The following is an 8405-nucleotide window of genomic DNA, read 5'->3' as shown; positions in this document are numbered from 1 at the left end:
TGCTACAGTGTTTCAGCCATGTTGGACCCTCAGTGATGCTACAGTGTTCCATGTTGGACCCTCAGTGATGCTACAGTGTTTCAGCCATGTTGGACCCTCAGTGATGCTACAGTGTTTCCATGTTGGACCCTCAGTGATGCTACAGTGTTCCATGTTGGACCCTCAGTGATGCTACAGTGTTTCCATGTTGGACCCTCAGTGATGCTACAGTGTTCCATGTTGGACCCTCAGTGATGCTACAGTGTTCCATGTTGGACCCTCAGTGATGCTACAGTGTTCCATGTTGGACCCTCAGTGATGCTACAGTGTTCCATGTTGGACCCTCAGTGATGCTACAGTGTTTCATGTTGGACCCTCAGTGATGCTACAGTGTTCCATGTTGGACCCTCAGTGATGCTACAGTGTTCCATGTTGGACCCTCAGTGATGCTACAGTGTTTCATGTTGGACCCTCAGTGATGCTACAGTGTTCCATGTTGGACCCTCAGTGATGCTACAGTGTTCCATGTTGGACCCTCAGTGATGCTACAGTGTTTCCATGTTGGACCCTCAGTGATGCTACAGTGTTTCAGCCATGTTGGACCCTCAGTGATGCTACAGTGTTCCATGTTGGACCCTCAGTGATGCTACAGTGTTCCATGTTGGACCCTCAGTGATGCTACAGTGTTCCATGTTGGACCCTCAGTGATGCTACAGTGTTCCATGTTGGACCCTCAGTGATGCTACAGTGTTTCCATGTTGGACCCTCAGTGATGCTACAGTGTTCCATGTTGGACCCTCAGTGATGCTACAGTGTTCCATGTTGGACCCTCAGTGATGCTACAGTGTTCCATGTTGGACCCTCAGTGATGCTACAGTGTTCCATGTTGGACCCTCAGTGATGCTACAGTGTTCCATGTTGGACCCTCAGTGATGCTACAGTGTTTCAGCCATGTTGGACCCTCAGTGATGCTACAGTGTTCCATGTTGGACCCTCAGTGATGCTACAGTGTTTCAGCCATGTTGGACCCTCAGTGATGCTACAGTGTTCCATGTTGGACCCTCAGTGATGCTACAGTGTTCCATGTTGGACCCTCAGTGATGCTACAGTGTTTCCATGTTGGACCCACTCTCTATCCCATTTAGGGTTCATAAATACCTTCTGACTCTCTACTCCCATTTAGGGTTCATAAACTCTCCTTCCCATTTAGACTCTCTACTCCCATTTAGGGTTCATAAATACCTTCTGACTCTCTACTCCCATTTAGGGTTCATAAATACCTTCTGACTCTCTACTCCCATTTAGGGTTCATAAATACCTTCTGACTGGACTCTCTACTCCCATTTAGGGTTCATAAATACCTTCTGACTCTCTACTCCCATTTAGGATCTCATAAATACCTTCTGACTCTCTACTCCCATTTCACAGTGATCTCGTCAGAGTGTGTCTGATTTCACAGCGCTCTCGTCAGAGTGTGTCTGATTTCCCAGCGATCTCGTCAGAGTGTGTCTGATCTGAGCTGTGTCTGATTTCACAGCGATCTCGTCAGAGTGTGTCTTTCACAGCGCAGAGTGTGTCTGATTTCACAGCGCTCGCGTCAGAGTGTGTCTGATTTCCCAGAGTGTGTCTGATCTCGTCAGAGTGTGTCTGATTTCACAGCGATCTCGTCAGAGTGTGTCTGATTTCACAGCGATCTCGTCAGAGTGTGTCTGATTTCACAGCGATCTCGTCAGAGTGTGTCTGATTTCACAGCGCTCTCGTCAGAGTGTGTCTGATTTCACAGCGATCTCGTCAGAGTGTGTCTGATTTCACAGCGATCTCGTCAGAGTGTGTCTGATTTCACAGCGATCTCGTCAGAGTGTGTCTGATTTCACAGCGATCTCGTCAGAGTGTGTCTGATTTCACAGCGATCTCGTCAGAGTGTGTCTGATTTCACAGCGATCTCGTCAGAGTGTGTCTGATTTCACAGCGATCTCGTCAGAGTGTGTCTGATTTCACAGCGATCTCGTCAGAGTGTGTCTGATTTCACAGCGCTCTCGTCAGAGTGTCTGATTTCACAGTGATCTCGTCAGAGTCTGATTTCACAGCGATCTCGTCAGAGTGTGTCTGATTTCACAGCGATCTCGAGTGTGTCTCAGAGTGTGTCTGATTTCACAGTGATCTCATCAGAGTCTGATTTCGCGATCTCTGAGAGTGTGTCTGATTTCACAGTGATCTCGTCAGAGTGTGTCTGATTTCACAGCGATCTCGTCTGAGTGTGTCTGATTTCACAGTGATCTCGTCAGAGTGTGTCTGATTTCACAGCGATCTCGTCAGAGTGTGTCTGATTTCACAGCGATCTCGTCTGAGTGTGTCTGATTTCACAGCGATCTCGTCTGAGCGCAGAATAATTAATTTACGAACGCTCAACACCCGTGAAATACGTCCGGTGTCAGTAATTATTGGCAAAAAAAAAAAACGTTGTTAAATTGAAGCCAGCAGAACAGTTCCAGTCACTGACCCCTCTGGATAACATGACAACAGCCTAACCAGCGCTGCCAGGGAGAGTAATGTTCAGTGAGCTGTTCTCTCATTTGTAGCTAGCAAGTTAGCCAGTTAGCTTCAGCGCTGCCAGGGAGAGTAATGTTCAGTGAGCTGTTCTCTCATTTGTAGCTAGCAAGTTAACCAGTTAGCTTCAGCGCTGCCAGGGAGAGTAATGTTCAGTGAGCTGTTCTCTCATTTGTAGCTAGCAAGTTAGCCAGTTAGCTTCAGCGCTGCCAGGGAGAGTAATGTTCAGTGAGCTGTTCTCTCATTTGTAGCTAGCAAGTTAGCCAGTTAGCTTGGGTGGCTCGGCTGTCGTTGAGGTCAGAACGCTCGGATCAACCCTACTCCGCAGCCAGAGAATCCAGTGTTCTCTCTAAACACAGAGAGAGCAAAGAGGCTCTGAATATACAAACACCCAGAATGCTCTTTGGCACTCCAGAGTGAATTTCCAAAACGCATACTTAAAAATCTCTATATATTTGTCTTCTTCCAAAATGAGAATCTGTTTACGAACAGGTTGGACTAAGTTTTGTAGACTTAAGACCTCGAGAAAGTTTATTTTTATTTTTTATTGTGTTGTTTAAAAAGTGTGGACGGCAGAATTGAGTTACTGCCCATCACAGAGTAGACGTTCCCTCATGGAGCTACTGGATATCTCAGAGTAGACGTTCCCTAATGGAGTTACTAGACATCTCAGAGTAGACGTTCCCTAATGGAGTTACTGGACATCACAGAGTAGACGTTCCCTCATGGAGGTACTGGACATCTCAGAGTAGACGTTCCCTCATGGAGCTACTGGATATCTCAGAGTAGACGTTCCCTAATGGAGTTACTGGACATCACAGAGTAGACGTTCCCTAATGGAGTTACTGGACATCACAGAGTAGACGTTCCCTAATGGAGTTACTGGACATCTCAGAGTAGACGTTCCCTAATGGAGTTACTGAACATCACAGAGTAGACGTTCCCTAATGGAGTTACTGGACATCACAGAGTAGACGTTCCCTAATGGAGTTACTAGACACCACAGAGCAGACGTTCCCTAATGGAGTTACTGGACATCACAGGGTAGGTGTTCCCTAATGGAGTTACTGGACATCACAGGGTAGGTGTTCCCTAATGGAGTTACTAGACATTTACATTTACATTTAAGTCATTTAGCAGACGCTCTTATCCAGAGCGACTTACAAATTGGTGCATACACCTTATGACAACCAGTGGAACAGCCACTTGCATCTAAATCTTGTTGGGGGGGAGAAGGATTACTTACCCTTACTTACCCTATCCTAGGTATTCCTTGAAGAGGTGGGGTTTCAGGTGTCTCCGGAAGGTGGTGATTGACTCCGCTGTCCTGGCGTCGTGAGGGAGTTTGTTCCACCATTGGGGGCCAGAGCAGCGAACAGTTTTGACTGGGCTGAGCGGGAACTGTACTTCCTCAGTGGTAGGGAGGCGAGCAGGCCAGAGGTGGATGAACGCAGTGCCCTTGTTTGGGTGTAGGGCCTGATCAGAGCCTGGAGGTACTGAGGTGCCGTTCCCCTCACAGCTCCGTAGGCGAGCACCATGGTCTTGTAGCGGATGCGAGCTTCAACTGGAAGCCAGTGGAGAGAGCGGAGGAGCGGGGTGACGTGAGAGAACTTGGGAAGGTTGAACACCAGACGGGCTGCGGCGTTCTGGATGAGTTGTAGGGGTTTAATGGCACAGGCAGGGAGCCCAGCCAACAGCGAGTTGCAGTAATCAAGACGGGAGATGACAAGTGCCTGGATTAGGACCTGCGCCGCTTCCTGTGTGAGGCAGGGTCGTACTCTGCGGATGTTGTAGAGCATGAACCTACAGGAACGGGACACCGCCTTGATGTTAGTTGAGAACGTCAGGGTGTTGTCCAGGATCACGCCAAGGTTCTTAGCGCTCTGGGAGGAGGACACAATGGAGTTGTCAACCGTGATGGCGAGATCATGGAACGGGCAGTCCTTCCCCGGGAGGAAGAGGAGCTCCGTCTTGCTGAGGTTCAGCTTGAGGTGGTGATCCGTCATCCACACTGATATGTCTGCCAGACATGCAGAGATGCGATTCGCCACCTGGTCATCAGAAGGGGGAAAGGAGAAGATTAATTGTGTGTCGTCTGCATAGCAATGATAGGAGAGACCATGTGAGGTTATGACAGAGCCAAGTGACTTGGTGTATAGCGAGAATAAGAGAGGGCCTAGAACAGAGCCCTGGGGACACCAGTGGTGAGAGCGCGTGGTGAGGAGACAGATTCTCGCCACGCCACCTGGTAGGAGCGACCTGTCAAGTAGGACGCAATCCAAGCGTGGGCCGCGCCGGAGATGCCCAACTCGGAGAGGGTGGAGAGGAGGATCTGATGGTTCACAGTATCGAAGGCAGCCGATAGGTCTAGAAGGATGAGAGCAGAGGAGAGAGAGTTAGCTTTAGCAGTGCGGAGCGCCTCCGTGATACAGAGAAGAGCAGTCTCAGTTGAATGACTAGTCTTGAAACCTGACTGATTTGGATCAAGAAGGTCATTCTGAGAGAGATAGCGGTAGAGCTGGCCAAGGACGGCACGCTCAAGAGTTTTGGAGAGAAAAGAGAGAAGGGATACTGGTCTGTAGTTGTTGACATCGGAGGGATCGAGTGTAGGTTTTTTCAGAAGGGGTGCAACTCTCGCTCTCTTGAAGACGGGAGGGACGTAGCCAGCGGTCAGGGATGAGTTGATGAGCGAGGTGAGGTAAGGGAGAAGGTCTCCGGAAATGGTCTGGAGAAGAGAGGAGGGGATAGGGTCAAGCGGGCAGGTTGTTGGGCGGCCGGCCGTCACAAGACGCGAGATTTCATCTGGAGAGAGAGGGGAGAAAGAGGTCAGAGCATAGGGTAGGGCAGTGTGAGCAGAACCAGCGGTGTCGTTTGACTTAGCAAACGAGGATCGGATGTCATCGACCTTCTTAAATGTAATGATGTAAATGTGGTAGACATTCCCTAATGGAGTTGCTGGATATCACAGGGTAGACGTTCCCTAATGGAGTTACTAGAGTGTCCAGGGAGGTTCTGAGAACGTCTTACTATGGTTCCAGGGAGGTTCTGAGAACGTCTAAATATGGTTCCAGGGAGGTTCTGAGAAGGTCTAACTATGGTTCCAGGGAGGTTCTGAGAACGTCTTACTATGGTTCCAGGGAGGTTCTGAGAACGTCTAAATATGGTTCCAGGGAGGTTCTGAGAAGGTCTAACTATGGTTCCAGGGAGGTTCTGAGAACGTCTTACTATGGTTCCAGGGAGGTTCTGAGAACGTCTAACTATGGTTCCAGGGAGGTTCTGAGAACGTCTAACTATGGTTCCAGGGAGGTTCTGAGAACGTCTAACTATGGTTCCAGGGAGGTTCTGAGAATGTATAACTATGGTTCCAGGGAGGTTCTGAGAACGTCTAACTATGGTTCCAGGGAGGTTCTGAGAACGTCTAACTATGGTTCCAGGGAGGTTCTGAGAACGTCTAACTATGGGTCCAGGGAGGTTCTGAGAACGTCTAACTATGGTTCCAGGGAGGTTCTGAGAACGTCTAACTATGGTTCCAGGGAGGTTCTGAGAACGTCTAACTATGGTTCCAGGGAGGTTCTGAGAACGTATAACTATGGTTCCAGGGAGGTTCTGAGAACGTCTAACTATGGTTCCAGGGAGGTTCTGAGGTTCTGAGAACATCTAACTATGGTTCCAGGGAGGTTCTGAGAACATCTAACTATGGTTAGAACCCATTCCAAAGGAAACAAGCACTCATTATTAAGATCAAGTCTGGCCAATCAGTGGGCTTGGGCCAACACACCTGAACACTCTTTCCAAGATAGAGAGAGTTCTGTTGACGCTGAGAGTTCTGTTGATGCTGAGAGTTCTGTTGACACTGAGAGTTCTGTTGACGCTGAGAGTTCTGTTGACGCTGAGAGTTCTGTTGACGCAGAGAGTTCTTTTGACGCTGAGAGTTCTGTTGACGCTGAGAGTTCTGTTGATGCTGAGAGTTCTGTTCACACTGAGAGTTCTGTTGATGCTGAGAGTTCTGTTGACGCTGAGAGTTCTGTTGATCCTGAGAGTTCTGTTGATGCTGAGAGTTCTGTTTACACTGAGAGTTCTGTTGATGCTGAGAGTTCTGTTGATGCTGAGAGTTCTGTTGAAGCTGAGAGTTCTGTTTACGCTGAGAGTTCTGTTGACGCTGAGAGTTCTGTTGACGCTGAGAGTTCTGTTGGCGCTGAGAGTTCTGTTTACGCTGAGAGTTCTGTTGACGCTGAGTGTTCTGTTTACGCTGAGAGTTCTGTTGACGCTGAGAGTTCTGTTGACGCTGAGAGTTCTGTTGACGCTGAGAGTTCTGTTTACACTGAGAGTTCTGTTTACACTGAGAGTTCTGTTTACGCTGAGAGTTCTGTTGATGCTGAGAGTTCTGTTGACACTGAGAGTTCTGTTGACGCTGAGAGTTCTGTTGACGCTGAGAGTTCTGTTGACGCAGAGAGTTCTTTTGACGCTGAGAGTTCTGTTGACGCTGAGAGTTCTGTTGATGCTGAGAGTTCTGTTCACACTGAGAGTTCTGTTGATGCTGAGAGTTCTGTTGACGCTGAGAGTTCTGTTGATCCTGAGAGTTCTGTTGATGCTGAGAGTTCTGTTTACACTGAGAGTTCTGTTGATGCTGAGAGTTCTGTTGATGCTGAGAGTTCTGTTGAAGCTGAGAGTTCTGTTTACGCTGAGAGTTCTGTTGACGCTGAGAGTTCTGTTGACGCTGAGAGTTCTGTTGGCGCTGAGAGTTCTGTTGACGCTGAGAGTTCTGTTTACACTGAGAGTTCTGTTTACGCTGAGAGTTCTGTTGACGCTGAGAGTTCTGTTGACGCTGAGAGTTCTGTTGGCGCTGAGAGTTCTGTTGGCGCTGAGAGTTCTGTTTACGCTGAGAGTTCTGTTGACGCTGAGAGTTCTGTTTACGCTGAGAGTTCTGTTGACGCTGAGAGTTCTGTTGACGCTGAGAGTTCTGTTGACGCTGAGAGTTCTGTTTACACTGAGAGTTCTGTTTACGCTGAGAGTTCTGTTGATGCTGAGAGTTCTGTTGACACTGAGAGTTCTGTTGACGCTGAGAGTTCTGTTGACGCTGAGAGTTCTGTTGACGCAGAGAGTTCTTTTGACGCTGAGAGTTCTGTTGACGCTGAGAGTTCTGTTGCTGCTGAGAGTTCTGTTCACACTGAGAGTTCTGTTGATGCTGAGAGTTCTGTTGACGCTGAGAGTTCTGTTGATCCTGAGAGTTCTGTTGATGCTGAGAGTTCTGTTTACACTGAGAGTTCTGTTGATGCTGAGAGTTCTGTTGATGCTGAGAGTTCTGTTGAAGCTGAGAGTTCTGTTTACGCTGAGAGTTCTGTTGACGCTGAGAGTTCTGTTGACGCTGAGAGTTCTGTTGGCGCTGAGAGTTCTGTTGACGCTGAGAGTTCTGTTTACACTGAGAGTTCTGTTTACGCTGAGAGTTCTTAGAACAATGGAGGAAGAGTAGCGTTGCTAAGATACACACTAGTAGGGTTTTTGTTACTGACAGATTGTGGTCTTTGGTAAAAAAAAAAGAAGAGGCCTACAGCCCTGCTCTGCTTTATAAAAAGGTACACTTAATACATGAGTGTTCAGCCCTGCATCAACCCTAAAATGGTTGTATTGGAGAATGAAAATGACTTCTGTTTGTTGAAATCATGCTGGAATTTCACACCCAGAGAAAGAATGAGATGTTACTGAAACCAGCTACGATCCATTTCTGAGCTCCATTGTTAGAATATTTCATTACATTGCATCACACATGAGACGATACATAGAACCTGCAGCTGACCAACAGACAAACTCACTCTGAGTAACCTCTGTCTCCCTCCCTCTCTCCCATCCTCATCTCTCTTCTCCATCGGTCTCTGTTTCTC

At 48.1% G+C, this 8405-nt stretch overlaps 1 long non-coding RNA gene across 3 annotated transcripts; it reads left to right on the top strand.

The window, feature by feature from the left end:
* Nucleotides 1-5526: 5526 nt before the first annotated feature.
* On the top strand, nt 5527-6197 carry LOC127926387 (uncharacterized). 3 transcript variants are annotated; one of them, XR_008124031.1, is made up of 3 exons: nt 5527-5579; nt 5712-5865; nt 5998-6197. It is a non-coding gene; the product is annotated as an uncharacterized LOC127926387 (long non-coding RNA). The 3 variants fall into 3 exon arrangements; XR_008124032.1 differs by having other exon boundaries at nt 5542-5667; nt 5734-5865; XR_008124030.1 differs by lacking the exon at nt 5527-5579 and adding an exon at nt 5605-5678.
* Nucleotides 6198-8405: the final 2208 nt, after the last annotated feature.

This window comes from Oncorhynchus keta, unplaced genomic scaffold (genome assembly GCF_023373465.1).
Source record: "Oncorhynchus keta strain PuntledgeMale-10-30-2019 unplaced genomic scaffold, Oket_V2 Un_contig_7467_pilon_pilon, whole genome shotgun sequence".
Lineage (NCBI taxonomy): Eukaryota > Metazoa > Chordata > Actinopteri > Salmoniformes > Salmonidae > Oncorhynchus > Oncorhynchus keta.
This window is presented reverse-complemented; position numbering and strand designations above follow the sequence as displayed.